This window comes from Eleutherodactylus coqui, chromosome 6, assembly GCF_035609145.1.
Source record: "Eleutherodactylus coqui strain aEleCoq1 chromosome 6, aEleCoq1.hap1, whole genome shotgun sequence".
In the NCBI taxonomy this organism is placed as follows: Eukaryota; Metazoa; Chordata; class Amphibia; order Anura; family Eleutherodactylidae; genus Eleutherodactylus; species Eleutherodactylus coqui.
This window is the reverse complement of record NC_089842.1, coordinates 140,018,561-140,034,799: the sequence shown is the minus strand read 5'-3', so window position 1 is coordinate 140,034,799 and position 16,239 is coordinate 140,018,561. Positions and strand designations below refer to the sequence as shown.

Genomic DNA, 16,239 nt, shown 5'->3' with positions numbered 1-16,239 from the left:
CAGAGTACCCCTTTAAGCTATAACCCAGTAATCCAACTTTTATTGAAACTGATAAAGATGTACAGAGAAGATAACAGAATGACTTTTTGGAAATCCAGTTTCAAACCCAAATCTCACACTGTGTATTTGGGTCTGTTAATTTCAGATTTTTCCACCAGCCTGAAAGATCGTGGTATCATCCAGCTGTACCCTGCAGCCTTATAAATAAATGAAAGCTTTGTGACTGTAGACCAGGCTGATGTCTGCAAGGCCTGTTATGTCTTCATAGTATGAGCTTTGTAGATTTCTTCCAGGGGTTCAGCTGGGTTGCGCACTAGTTGTGGACCAAACACTGCTAAAGCTGGAAGTATATGAGCCCAGGCTGGAGACAATGCCACCATTAATTTTCCAGATTTAGCCTCATTATAAGATCAGGGAATAATCTTTTACAGTAAGTCATTTTATAAGACCATTACCAAGCAATAGACAGACACAATTAAAGCCTATTAACATACATAGCCTGCAGCAACATGATCCAAGTCCCCTAAGACTTCATATAAAAGGATGCAGGGTCCTATAAATGGTCACTTTCTGTTGGGCTTTCTAAAAGCAATTCATTCAGAGCGCTTGGAAAGGGGAACCAAAACCCGATTATAACAAGAGCACCAATCAGTGTCAGTGGTGAGAGATGATAACCGGTTATAATAGACGACTGTCCTACCAATTCACACTTTCAGGAATGCGATGAACAAAAATATGACAAATTTAGGAGGGGACATTTTAGAAAAAGGCAAATCTTGAGTTTAGGTGCAGTGACATACAACGTCTAAACCCGTCGCCACAGTTGTCTGCGCCAACGCTGCGGCCATGCCACACTCTTTACCATCTACCCCATCTGGAGTTGCTGCCTCTACCTGGAAAGCTGCCAGGAAAAGGTAAAGGAGTGCCAGGATCTGGACCCATTGGATATTAATAAAGTTCCCTATATAGGTGCTCATTTGATGAATATGTGCATATGTTGAGCTGTAGGAAATGTACCATCAGGAGGCTATAATACATAAGAGGTATAAGAATAGCTGAAGCGATTCATGCAGTTTTCTAGCATTTACGATGGTTTCACATTTGCGCTTGGGGTTCAACTTTCAGTTCGGGAAGCAGTTCTTGTGGTCGAATAGCTATCTCTGGATGGAACCGAACAGTCCCAGTTAGACCCCATTGACTATAACTGGGTCCGTTCAGTTTCTACCCGGCTTTCGGAGAGAAGAAAAAGTTTTGCATTCAGTGCTTTTTCTTCCGGTCGTTTAAGCCGGATCTATGACAGAACCTTCGACCGGAGATTCTAACGTAGATGTGAAACAGACACATGCATGGTTTCTAGGACAGCAACAAGGAGATTAGTTATGAAATTGGGGTGCCAATAGCGGGTATAATCTTAAACTAGCTTCACTACTCCTCAATGTTTCATGTAACAGTTTCCCCATTTTTCAATGGTGGTTGAGAAGTTTTAGAGGTTTTTATTCTAACTTATGGTGATATAGAGAGTCTTACAAAAGAAAGGAACATGCGCTACAAAACATAAGCCATGGGGACATTCACTGCGGGCAAAGTGGAGGATCATTTTTTGATACCATGGAACATTTCAACAGATGACTACAGAAACTTCCTATCTGGTATTTTGGTCATCAGCAAATAAAAACTAATCTGCTCAAAAGACCTATTCTGTTGCACAGCCATAGACATAAGACAAGTGCCAGCTGAAAGTTGTTCTGCCAACGGTTATCACAACCGATCCCTTTATTAACATGCACACTTGGCTGAACATCCATGTTATGTCCATGGAGAGAGAAGGGACGAGTGGCTGCCAGACACCTCTAGTGCCAAAGAAAACTCAGCACGGCTGACCCTCTATACTCTCGAGAATGGATTGTGTTCGCCAATGCACATACTACTGTAGGTAGATGAGACCAAGCGAAAGAGGACATGATACATTTGTGTTACTTGGAGGAAAAAATAAAAAAAAAATTATTACATATAAAAATCTCTAATGGGGTTTGTATAGCTTTGGTTAGCAGAACCATAGTTTTGTACCTAAGCTATTGATTTAATGGAAAGAACAGGTTCAGGCCCCTTCAGGCCAAAATAGGGAAAGGTTACCCAAAAGTTGTGTCTTATTTAATGGCCATTTGATTGCACCACACAATTTTTTATTTTTTAAATTAGTGAACACCATGAGTCTGATTTCAACTAGTGCACCACCTCCATGGAATCTATGGTTTTCTATTGTTAAAGAGGTTAAAAGATTAGAAAAACATGGCGGTCTGCTTGCACAAACAGCACCACGCCTATCCATCAACAGTGTGTGGCATTACAGCTCAGCCTCACTCACTTCAATGGAGCCGAGCTCCAAGCCCACACCACACATGAACATGTATGGCATGGTTTCTGAAAGCAGACATGTTTTTCTAAAGCTTGGGTCAGGAAGAGTATTGTTTCTCCTTAAGGAGAGCACCTATGTGTTTGAGGAGACTTACGGCATCCATGCTCCTCTGGGAAATATGCAAATAGAGAAGATAGAACAATACCTCTACAGCACCACCTATCAGAAGGCAGCATTCCTGCAAGTCAATATCAAAGCTTGTAGAACCCCTTTAAAAAATTGGTTGCATGCTCTACTGGCAGATGGAGTGGCATGAAAAAGCTCCTGTATAAAACTTTATACTGGTGTCATGTACATAAGGATAAAACTGGATATATTGGCAATCTGTATAGTACAATGCATTCTGCATGCTATCCTCAAACGGCCCGTACCTGAAGAGTAGCGCATCAAGAACACAATGCAGAACGAAGATCATCAGTAATACAGTCAACGGAGATTATTTTTACCCTAGTAAAACAAATTACACGCAACTGGTTAGGGCTGCGGAGACTGCAAGACACCTTGTTGTTTAAGCAGCTCTGAATTGACCCCATCGACCCCTTGCAATGAACGGAGGTGACTTAGTGTGTGTGAAACTTTATCAGGAAATACCGCTTGCCAAAAACTTCCAACAGAGATGAAACACAATATATACAAACGAGAGAAGGAGGCAGATTAGTCTGAGACTGGGGCTGGGGCTGATCTCACTTAAAAAGGGAGGAGGTCAATGTAATGGTGTATCCAAGGGGGAGTGGAGAGGTAAGAAAGAATTTGGCCAGATTCCACAGCAGGGATATTACAAGCTTCAGCGCTCAGCCTGACCAATATTCCAGCATTACTCATGCTCCCCATATATCCAGTTAAACTGCAGGCTTTAACCAAAATCATTCAACATGCCTCATGCTAGTCTTATTCAGCAGCAAAATATAGGGTTAAAAGTTCTACCCAATTTTTGGAAAAGTTGGGTTACATACAATACGGCTGCTCTTAGATCTGCCATTCAGAAACCCGTTAAATATGTAGTGCAAAAAAAAATTAATTCTATTTCTAATTCCTTGGCTGAAACTCCTATTCTAATCCGTAAATTCTAGATTTCAGGACAAAAATATAACCATCAGTCTCAAATTGATTAAACCCATGTCGGAAAATAAAGTCCAATTTATAACAAGTCAATCTGGCATCCTCTTCACACAGTGACACCGATTGGCTGTTAACAAGGGAGACAACAGGCGTTCTGACATACGTTAGTAGCCGCTTTGTATATGCCAGCCTGGGCTAGAATTCTGGGGCCCATGCCCAAGATCAAGTGTGTGGGAGACCGTGTCAGAAAACAAGAATCCATTAACAAAGGAAAGAATGTTCCCCACCTACAAATCAGAAGAGTCAAGGTTCACATTAGGGAAAATATGAAAGTGCTATTCATGTAGATCCGAGAAAGGTCAGCAGTAGCTACTATTACATTAACATTTTTTGCACAGTCCAGCAGCCTTACTACTGAGCCAACTATTGTTTCTGCACACTTCTTACTGCATGCCCATAGTATCGGAGAAATGACAAGGTCTGCAATGTGCTGCTATCAAGAATGTGTCCCAAATTTGTCCCATACAGCAGAAATCAATGCAGTAGAGGCATCTGTAACAGATTATTTCAACATTGCACTGCATGAAAACAGATTTTGGTATGTATTTAATTCATTAGGGGGTCAATATATATCCATACAGTCAGCTTGATCTTTTCATAGAAGAGAAACAGCATAGCTCAGTAATCAGTATTTAGCATATGCCATCAGTGGCTTTACTCAACGCCCAGACAATTCCACAATCCAAGCAAGAGGGGAAAAAAAAAAAAAAAGTTTCATTACAATGAAGTTTATATGTTCAATACATACAAAAGAGAAAGTGCAATTCCATTCAGTTACATGAATATTGACATTGCCTTCATAGAAGTATCTGAGACAATTACCCACTGGCATACCCACACGCCCGCCGATTAGAGACTTGCTTACACTTGAAGAATGGGATGATCCCTGAAATGTGGAAGTGTGCCCTAATTGGAGGGTGCATAGCTATACCAATGGGTAACTGCCTAAGAAATATCTATAAAGAAATTACCAATATTTATGTAAAAGCTCCTTTACACTGAGCAGCTATCGTCTGATTAGTGACCAAGAAAAGTTATTGGAGTCAAAAACTGGAATTTGAATTAGGCCTCTTGCACACAGCCATATTACAGCTCCGAGTTGTATGGAGCCGTAACACAGCACTCTGAGGAATTGGTGTGCAGAGTGTAAGCAGACCACGCGACTGCTACAGAGCCAAAATGATAGGCGCATCGGGCCGAATAACGTGCCCTCCCTAAAAATCGGATACCAATAGCACAAGTCTTTCACACTCCTGCTCTCCTGGATGCTACTTCTCTCAGTGCAGAGGCAGACTCCTCCCCTTCTCTCAGGCAGTATTCTACTGAGAGCAGGGGAAAGGGGGAGGTGCAGCTTCTGCACTGAGAGAAGCGGCGTCCGACCCAGTAAGACTGGAAGTTACAGAGACTTACGCTGCTGAATGGCAGTGGGGTGTGAACAAAGAGTGGGCATTATCTAAGTTTCAGGAGCCCAGAAGAGGGCACTAGTACTTTGTGAGGCCACAAAGGGGGCACTAGCACTGAAAGAAGCATTGGAGGTAGTGGCAAGATGAGGGGAGTGTGCAGAGTTCAGTTGTGGTTAAAGAAGGTCTTCACTCTGCCATGGAAGTTGCAGCAGATCGTCAAGAGGATTACTACTATTTTATTCAATGGAGCCAATCGTTCGCATTTCTGCCTGCAATCAGTAGCATGCAACTTATTTTTTTTTTTTTTCTCAAATCAATTTTTTATTCAAAGTTTTATCATACAAGACAAATAAAGTATCGAAAGCACATAGTATTTTCACTGCATACAAGGCCACAGGCCGCCGCTTAGATTAAATGGCAAACTCGGGTTGAAGAATGTCTAATTACATACAATTGGAGACGGGAAGAACCTATTCGGTCCAGTTATCCGCTTACCCTGCAACATGCAACTTATTTTTTGCAATGGACTTTTTCCTGCCAGGAAAATTTCCGTTGCATCTGAATGTGGTTTCAAAAACACCCACATGCATGAGATGCTGATTGTTGTTGAGGTTGACACGGATTTTATTATCTATACCCATAAAAGGTCTGTTTTGTGTTTTGTTTTTAACAATTGCATGCAAGTGTAGTTCTATTTCAACAGATAAGGGGACAACTGAACATTTGTAGAAGAAAAAAAAAAAAGTTTTAAGCTTTACAAAAAAAAACCTGTTTAAATCTGCCTTTATTTCTATCTCCACAAAAGTCAAAAAGGACGCAGTGTGTGAAGCACCCACCCGAGAGCGTGTCACGACACCGAAGGCTTAAAAATATTGCTTTAATCATCTTTTCCTTCAACCTACTTGGTCACCTTTTGCCTCAGCAGATGTAAGAGGGGAACGGACTTTGCACCATACTGGCTTAAAAAGCAGGTTCCTTAGCTGAACACAGAGCTGAATCCATTGAACTGGTTTCAATTAGGGATTCATGAATTTACAGTGCCAGTTTTTCTTTTATGAGGAACAAAAAAAAAGGCAAACATTTTTGCAACAGTAAATTAAAGACTTGGAATCGCACGCAAAATGTTTTTTCTATTAAAATAGTTACCGTTGCACCACGTCTGTATACCGTAGACCCGGTGTATGAGACGGCTTATGGAAGTACAGCTATATCATTATGGCAATAGGAATAGAAAACTTTATAGAAAAGTTAGGCAGAGGATTGAAGTTGTCTTAATTCTGGAGATCTAGCAAGTCATGTCAACCGCACAGATCCGATTTTGAGCCATGAGACTAATAAATGCGCATATAGCAGAAATGCTGCTAAAAACCGTAGCAAGTAGGTGAATTAGATTTTCAATATTCTCATCCACACGCTGTGTACATTTCCTGCTCAGAAATTGACCTGCGGCGCAAATTTTCAAATCCACCGCATCTCAGTTTATGTTGCCGATTTCCCCATTAACTTTAATCAGGCAAAATCCAAATCTTCATTAAATCTGCTTTATAATGAGTTGATTTTGTTTCCCCCTTTTTTGTATACAAACAATTTGCAGCACCAAATCTGCATGATTTGGTGGAAAATAGTCTTGCAGATTTCATCATTTAGCCAGATCCAAGTGTATTTACCATAGGCATCTACACAAGTTCTGACCTGGAATTCCGCAGTCAGTCATGCATTGCATTTGCTTTGGCAAGAATAGCGGCGCAATGGTCGTGTCAGACTAGTAGCTGCCAAACCAAGGGAGAGATTAAGGCTGCACAGTACAGAGCAGTCAATTATGATGTCGCCCACCCAATGTTAGCCCCTGTTACTGTAATAATGTTGTAGTTCACTTAGCATGGTGCGCCAATTTTGGCGACGCCCTTTTAAAATAAGCCGCACAGTAATGGTGCTCAATAATGAACCTTTCATAGTAATAGTATCTCTCTAGTCAATGTTCAGCTCTTCATATAGTGACACTGATTGCAGTCACCTCCAGTGATCACACAACTTTCCTCCAAGCCCTCAGCGCTCCGGACTTCTTTCCCCTAGGGCCAGCGCCAGTCACATGTCAATGCACATATCACGTGACCGTGCTGACTCTGGAAGAGAGGGAACTCAGAGAGGAGAGTACACAGTTAAAAAAATTTTTATTTATACAACTGCAAAATTGGGCCTGCTTCATACCAGATCTACTGAACCATTGTTTGGTACGCCCTTAAGAGCAGATAGCCAGGAGCCCACTGAACATGGGTAGGAAGGAAGGGGGAGCAGGACCATGGAACCTGGAGCTAGTGCTCCATTTGCACCATGGTTAATCTGGCCGTGGCCAGACCAGTAGACTTCCAGGGTAAGACTACACAAGTCAGATTTGTTCTGGAATCTGCGAACCATGCACAAGACAGCTGTGCACCAAATTGTGTGAATTTGTATTCAAAATCTAGAAATAAGGGAAAAAAGGCTATGCTTTACAGTGGCAGATTTTGCTGCACACTGCAAATAATTTGGAGCAAAGTCAGCAACATTATATTACTTGCTAATTTTTTCTCCCCTACTGAAGTCAAGGAGAGAAAGAGGGAGGAGGAGGGGAATTAAAAAAAAAAAAAAAAAAAAAAAATTAAAAAAATTAAAAAAAATCGGCAAACAGATCTGTGCTCGTTCAAGAACCGACATGCTGTGGATTTAGAAGTCTGCATTACAGGTTAGTCTTTGGGTGGAAAATTTCCATGGCATGTAAATTAAATTTAGAAAAGCTCATTGCTTCAGATCTGTGTTGGAACCTCTGGTTGGAGGTTCTGCCACAGATCTGGCACAAAATACCAGAAGAAGGGCTTTTTCTTCCTGCAAAAAGTTGGGCAGCTGAGCGGACCCCATTATAGACAATGGGGGTCCATTTAGTGCTCTCCAGTTCCGTCCTAAGACAGAGCAATTCGGGAAGCAGGAAAGAAGAATCTCCGACGCAGGCGTGAAACCACCCTTATTTGCTTGCTACTGTATTCAACTATGGATTTTTTCTGTGTGCAAATTCATAAGTAATATCCGTTGCATTTCCATCTCTTATGAATTTACCCTAAATACACCTCAGAAGTTACCACTCCAAAAGCTACTTATCCCTTTCCAGTCCACTGTCTGACGTCTAAAGACATGATTTAAGGCTGTGCAGCTCCGATTTTGGAACACACCCGTTGGGGGCTCTTACTGTATATTGCCAGCCTCTCTGCTGTCGGAGCCTATCCAACATGTCACCTCATGCAGTACTGGCTTTAGCCAGCATATAGCGCCGTTGTAGAACAGCAGAAAAAAAGTGTAAATCCCCTAGGAGAACCAGGATACAAATTGGATTGGAAAGGGTTAATATCGTGTCCAATGGGATTTCTGGAGGTATAAATGTGATAAACATCTGGTATATGGTTTGATAGATCTCACATAAAGCATGTACTCTATATCTCACTCTCACTACCTTAAAATTCTAACCTGAAGAGCAGATCACAGCTGAAACCTACATATATTCTGTTAATGGTGCCTTACTTATGTTAAGCTATTTACCCCCTTAAAAACAAACATACCAGAAAAGTAGTGTTGGGTTGCTAGCAACCCACCACATCTGCCAAAACGGCAGTAATTATCGAATAACCAATATCCTCTATTCCACCCCAGTAACAAAACCTCAATCCGCTGACGCAAGCAACATAATGACACTGAAACCACTTCGCATAAGCTCGAGTCCTTCCATACACAAGCCACAGATGTTGTCCTTCATGTCTCCAGATCGGTGATCCCCCAGAGTCTCGCAATCACTGGAAAGTCATGTCTTACTTAGCAATTTAGTGAAGTTTCTGCTGCATAAAAGCTGGAAGGCACAGATAATGGATTTGACAAATGTGGTGGTAGGAAGCAAGAAACACAAGGAGAACTCCCCTATGTAAACAATCTTCAGCGGCCTCTTCTAACAGGTGCCGAGGTTGTTGTCCGCTATTTCAGTAGCGCAGCTGTTAATGACTTGGCCTTTCCTCTCCTTGTCCTCTTTATCTTTACTTCCCACTCTTTCCATTTGTAGCAGTGACAGGCAGCTGGTGGAATGTGCGTCCTCTTTTTCACCATGGGAACTATCCTCACCTCTTTCCGGAAAGTGAAGAAATTCTAGAAAAGCACATTATAAGGCAGAACGGCCAGCTTAGAGCCCTCTTCTGAATATTAGGATCCGGTCTGGTCAGATGTTCAGATGTTCATAAAAACAGCAATTCTCTAATATATAAAGAATTGCTACAAAAAAGACCCAAAGACAATTGTGGCTGCCTTCCCAAATCTGTAAATGGAGAAAGGCAGCAACGCAGCGGCCAAAACGTTGTTAGGCATATATTTAGCAAAAGGCATTTATGCGATTCCTGAATACTTGGAGGTTCTCTGTGAAAGGGGTCGCCAGATAACCTATAATATCTATGATTACATCCACTTAAGATGACTGTTTGCCAAATATAAGCCATTGCCAAACTCCTCTGAGTGGCTTATCTCTAATGCGAACAACAAACACTAACAAAAAAGTAATAATTCAAGCACCTAGAAAGAGTTGTCTTTTTGCTACAAAACTTGACGTGCAGTTACACCTCAAGCAGATATGCAAATGATTAGAGTGGCTGGATTAGATGGACAGTCTTGCCACCTGAGGCCTTCAAGTGGTTTTCCCCATGGCCTATAAAGAGGCTCTCAGAGGCTACTTGTGTGTAGTGACCTCTTTTTCCGCTTGTTAGAGCTTGTTTATCACTAGATGCCTCTATGACGCAGAGATTTCGCAAAGTTAAGAGTTTGAGAGGGGTCGTATTATTGGAATGCAAGAAGCTTGATGGTTGTATGGACAAATTACTTGCCACCTGGTCCATTCTGACCAGACTGTTAGGAGAAGTCGGTACCAGTGGATGCATGAAGGCACTTACATAAGGCGACTGGGCTCAGGACACCCTCAACAGAGCAGTAGAGAGGAATGTCTGATTATTTGACAAGCATGAGCAGCTCTAAGTGTTTCATTGTCCACCATCCAGAGACAGGGGGCACCATCACTACAGGCCCCTATGTCTGATGGAACCATTGCCAGGCACATGGCTAAGGAGATTTGGTCCAACAGCGACCATTACATGTACTGTCTTTGACACCCACCGTAATCTCAGTTTGCAAGTGTCGTGAATGGCAAAACTGGATTGCTACGCAGTGGAGCAGAATTGTCTTCAGTTACGAATCCAGGTTGGGCACAGATGATGGCCATGCTCGTGTCTGGAGACCTAGTGGTGAGCACCTCAATCCTGCCATTGCTGTGGAGCGGCACACTGCCACCACTGCTGGTGTGATGGTCTAGGGGTGCCATCACATAGGACAGTCGGTCACTCCTACTAGTAGTAATGAGGGGCTATGACAGCTCAGTAATATGTTCAGGATATCCCGCAGCCACATGTGTTCCTCTCATGGCGGCTTCCAAGAGGCATTTTCTAACAGGATAATGCTCGGCCGCACACAGTAAGGGTGTCACAGGAAGCCTCCACAACATTGTCACACTTCTGTGGCCTGCCTGGTTGCCAGATTAATCACCGATAGAACAATCACAAAGTTTAATTCGACTCCTAGGCGCTTGATTTTCTTTTTGCTGACAATGAATGTATGTAGTTGGGGGAAGAGTCATGAGACTCCCCACACACACATTAAATAGTTGGCAAAGGCTGCCAAAAGGATAGAATGTGTATTGCCAATTTTACTGATGCACAGTAAAAAATGTTTTTGGAATAATGAGACCTCTCCAACAATCAGATGGTCACACCACCAGTCAAGCCTCTTCCTTATGCCCCATTAAGTCATCTAAAAAAATGGGTTGTGTCATTGACAGCATCTCTAAAAAAAAAAAAATGAAAGAGCCCTGTTTATGGGGGAATCAGAAGTCAACTATAAAACTAAAGGCAAACAAAAACTTTCATATGCAGCAATAGTAAATGAACCAAAACGTTAGATGCGAAAAGCAAATATGTCAGCAGAACATTGGCTTCAGCTTCCTGTGATTTTCCCTGGTGTATGGGCAACTTACGAAAGTAGAACAGAACATATCATTCTAACATCTTAAAACTGTGTGCCTATAATCACCCAACATACAAATTCATCTTTTCCTAACATATCTAGAGTGTCCGGGACAGCTGAACTGCTGGGGAAAATGTAAAGTAGTCTGCTTTATGGAGTATTATAAGTTACAGAACACACAATACATTTCCTGTTTATTACCAGTAGTATATAAATGCTGAAATCAAGAGTCACAGGAATACCGTGTTTCCCCGAAAGTAAGACAGTGTCTTACTTTCTTTTTATCCCCAAAAGCCAGACTATGTCTTACTTTCGGGGTATGTCTTATAATAAAAAAAAGTCATTACTCACCTCCCCCGGCGTTCTGTCGCGCTCCGGCAGGATGTCGCTCGTTCCTCGTCCCCGGCGCAGCATTGCTTTCTGAATGCGGGGGTTGAAATCCCCGCCTCCAGAAAGCTAATACACACGCCGTCAGCCAGTTACAGCCATTCAATGACAGCATTGAATGGCTGTGATTGGCTGAAGGCGCACGTGGCTTCAGCCAATCACACTATTCAATGACATCATTGAATGGGTGTGATTGGCTGAAGCCACGTGCGCCTTCAGCCAATCACAGCCATTCAATGATGTCATTGAATAGTGTGATTGGCTGAAGCCACGTGCGCCTTCAGCCAATCACAGCCATTCTGTAACTGGCTGACGGCGTGTGTATTAGCTTTCTGGAGGCGGGGATTTCAAGCCCCCGCATTCAGAAAGCAATGCTGCGCCGGGGACGAGGAGCGAGCGACATCCTGCCGGAGCGCGACAGAACGCCGGGGGAGGTGAGTAATGATTTTTTTTTTCTACGGTATGTCTTACTTTCGGGGTACGGCTTACATTGGCCGACCCCCCTGACACCCCCGATACGTCTTACAATCGGGGGTGTCTTACTATCGGGGAAACACGGTAGTATACAACAGCTCTAAACCCATCATCTGCTCCACACACTATAGCAATGTTTGTGTTTAATAGATCAGCAAATCTAAATAAAAGAAAATCCCTTCATCTGTCTGTGGCAAGGGGGTCCACTCGCCTGCGGATCGCTGACCTCTGGGTTAGGAAAATGGCCACCACATGTAGAAACATTCCGAAAACGTGTGCAGTTCTCTTAAATCTGGAGCCTGCCAGTTTTATTCCACATCACAGTCCATATATCAAGGACTATTACTAGCCCACTCGGGGCATCCCCTTTCTAGACCGGCCTGACTGTCCCCGAACTGATTCGCACCGGACCTCAAGCTCCAAGTTCCTGACACGGCTCCCACACTGCCTCTCTAGCTAGCAGCCAGCTTTCAGCTCCACTGAGCCGTCACTTCCTCCCAGAGTGTGGCAGGATCTGCTCCTTTTATCCAGTTCCTGCCACGGCTCGCAGGTGTTAACCCTTTATGAAGTCTAGAATGCCTGTCTATAGCACTCGTCAGGCCATTCTGTTCACTGCACTCCCACATCGGCATAAACGGGATTTGAGTGTTAATTTATCAGACCGTTACATTATATAGAACTCGCTTGTAGAGACGACGCAGCCAAAACCTAAATGCCCCAATGCACAAATCTGTAACTGGTTCCCCACCTACCACGTGCCATTTATAAGACTGATCTCATTGGTGTCAGACTTGATTTTCCAGGGGCCCAACAGTTAAATTAATTCTGGGGCCCCCCTGTACAACTACAAGCAAATATTACCTGAACCCCATTCACAAACTCCTGATCGCTTCATTCTCCATATACTTCAATAGAAAGGCAACTGTGTTTGCATGCGGCGTTAAGTACATGGAGAATGAAGCAGGCAGGATTTGGTAGGCTCCCAATTACCAAATATGTGCAGATACTGTGTGTAGTTCGAGAGGGGATGGTGGCCTATTCTGGCTCAGGGCCCACCAGAGGTTCCCCTGCGGGCCAGTCCGAGACTGCATATCATCCTGGGTCACAGAAGGGTCCCATAGCTATACCCCTGTGAACACAATGAATCACCTCAATAACTTTGTGGTAAACCTATATACAGTAATCTGTTAAAATTGGTATTTTGTGAATAATGTATAAAATATGCAGAACTCATAATGAATATGAAAATTAACCTGCAACAATGTAAAACTGCGATAAGAATGGTAGTCATGAATCACATGAAGCTTAACAGTATCAACATCAATAGTTGGCTCTGTGCACTACTGATGTCTGCCAACATCCAACACACATCATCTAAAGGTTGTGCTCGCTCACAAAAAGGTCAATCTACTTAAAAAAAATAAGTTATTATATTTTTATATAATTATAAAAATGTAAGCACTCCAAAACCCCATAATGCAAGAATTTTTCTTCCCCCTTTCATTTTTTCCTTTTCATCTGAGTTTTCTAACAAAAATGTTCAGTTTACCAATATATTTTATAGTGGTGGGGATCTATCAGGGGGCTTGGTGCCAGTTTTTTGGCATACAAAAAAACTGCAAAATCATAGCACAAGTCACACTTCCCTAATCGTTTGCAAAGGTTTCGCCATTTTATGCTTCTCTCATTTTTGAAAAAGTGGAGAGAAGTGAGCAGAGTTTAGTGGAAAGGGCTGGACCATCATGCAGACCAAAAGATTTACTAGAATTTACACCATAAACTAAAACTATAATCACAAACCTGCACCTATTCATAGCAAGCATAGATTTCAATATGTGGTGCACAGATGGACAAAGAGGTGTACCGTTTAATAAGTTTGGAGTGTTGTACTCCAACAGAGTGTGGAATAAGACTGGCATATGACATTTCCCCTTATGTTACCATTGCTCTCCATACACTCCATGCCATCAGCAAATGGGAACATTCTCATAGGCTTTCAGCATCTGGATGTATAACTAGAGCCAAAGCTTCTCATAGATGGTTTGTTACAATTGCATCCAGTCTAGACAATCCTAAGTCAAACACACTGGTACACCTAGAAGGAATTGGTGGAATTTCATGAACATTGGTAGATCTGTATAGCATTATATCCAGAATTATAGCAAATTGGAATGAACCAAAGTTTATTACTGTTGGGCACACTGCTTACTGAAACCTGTACAGACCACAAGTACCTATACACTCTTGGATCCTTGCAGGCATTCAATCAGTAAGTGTTCAGATATCTTGTTGGGTATGTCTCTCCATGCCCGTATGACTTGTGGAGTCAGTTGTTTACAGTTCGTGATAGGTGACCATGTGACGTAATGAGTCTAGCTTTGGCATCTCACACATTGTCTACTAGGGATAAATCTGGGGACTGTAAAAGGCCAATCCATGGTCATGACACCTTGCAAGGCATTGTCTTGTGATGGCTGCAGTATGTGGACGAGCATTATCCTCTTACACCCTTTACCATCCAAAATGGTGTCTAATGACAATAGGGTGTACCACTCTGCCCACATACTGGCAGGCAGTCATGGTGCCTTCAACAACCATCAACTCTATCCTATTGTCATAATTAATTGGCACCCAAACCATGAGTCCGAAGGTTGGATGTGTGGTGTGGTGCTCTGAAATCACTGCAGGGTGGCCCCTTCTTCAAAACACAGATTGATACATTGATGATTATCACTTTGCCCTAAACAGAATCGGGGCTAGTCACTAAACACAACTATTCTCCATTCATGAGTCCAGTTGTGTCTAATAGTACACCAGATTAGTTGTTGCTGGCAGTGAAATCGGCTTAATGAAACACACTGCATGGGGGTCCAAGAATGCAACCCAGCTTCGAACAATCTCTTTAAAATTGTTTGTGCTGTGACTGACTGCAACCACTGTTTGGATCTGCCTTGCAGTCGCCTGTCTATCAGCTATGGCCAGCTACACAATTTGGAAGTCCTCACATGGAGCTGTCCTCCTGCACGGACCTGTGTCAGTTCTAGGAGTACGGGGGCCTTCCTGTGTCCACGGAGTAACCACTCTCTGTACTTGCATTGATCCAAGTTTTATAAACTTTCTGCAACTCTGTCAGAGTGCAAAACCTTTGATTTCCACCAGTATAGGCTGGACCCGACTGTTTTAGCTACAGTAATAGATGGCATCAGACAATCAGGAAAGAGAAGGATTTGCAATGCTGAGGTTTGTATCCTAGACCAGATCCAATTGTAATAAACTTGTTTGAGTATTTGGTCTGTATAGGTTTAAAAACAATGGATGTAAATAATTCTCACTGATTCACTAACCACAAGAGATCTTAAAATTGTGATGAAATTAAAACACAAAAGTACATCCACAAGTCTCTGTGGGTCTTCTGCATGCAGATTCTTATACAATAGACTTCTGCGTAGAAGAAGCAGAGTCACAACACGTCTGTGTGCCATTTTACGGCCCATAATCAAAAAGATGGTCACTGTAGTTAATTTGGAGCAGAGGTCTTACTGTATTGTCACCTGATTTTCAGCCATGGGCTAGATAGTGATATCTAAAGGCACAGAAATGCAAAACACTGTACACCACAAGTGGCCGCAGCACTTGGTGTACAAACGTTGGCCCAACATATTTACTAAGAGACACGAGAAACTGAAGTAAATTATGGCACAAATCTACAGTAGCTCCTAGGTGGCATAGATCAGATTTCTGTCCTTTCAAAAGACGTGCCAAATTTATTAAAAGGTGTGTAACTCAATTTCTCACATCTTACTGCAGCGCAGTTTATATTAAAGGGGTAGTCCAGGACTAAAATATTGATGAAGTAGCTTTAGGATACGTCAATCGATATTATATTAGTGGAGGTCATCTGCTCAGGATCCATGACAATCAGCTGTCTGTCGTGGCTGTGGCACTTGGGTGAGCGCCCCCATCACTTTACTGCACACCAGGCAGGGCGCCATAAATTTCACAGTAGCTGTGCCTGGCAGGGTTGATCACTGTCAAGTTTTGATTTTCTAGGACAAGTTATCCAAGTCGGGATTGATAGCGGTTTTGTCAGTCATCGTCAGTCTCTCTATAGCTTTTCTTTATCTCAAGTGCTGCCTCCCCAGTGCTTGTTTATTCATGTATCAAGTGTTAAACTGTGTATATGCAAGTTCTACTATTTAATATTCCTGCAGACAGCCACTTTCAATTGTAAATTGTGTGCCTGCAGTTTACACAAATACATGTGTTAGTCTTATTTCGCTACCAAAATCTTTTAAGTCAGACACTGGTGTCACGTTCACCTAATTCTATTAGTCATCCTTATTCTGTCATCTACCTTCAACTGTA

General features: G+C 42.5%; 1 protein-coding gene across 4 annotated transcripts in view; it reads right to left on the bottom strand.

Moving 5' to 3' along the window:
* Positions 1-16,239, bottom strand: part of LOC136632689 (pleckstrin homology domain-containing family A member 7-like) — a 212,777-nt gene that overhangs the window by 24,342 nt on the left and 172,196 nt on the right. The window lies entirely within an intron of this gene.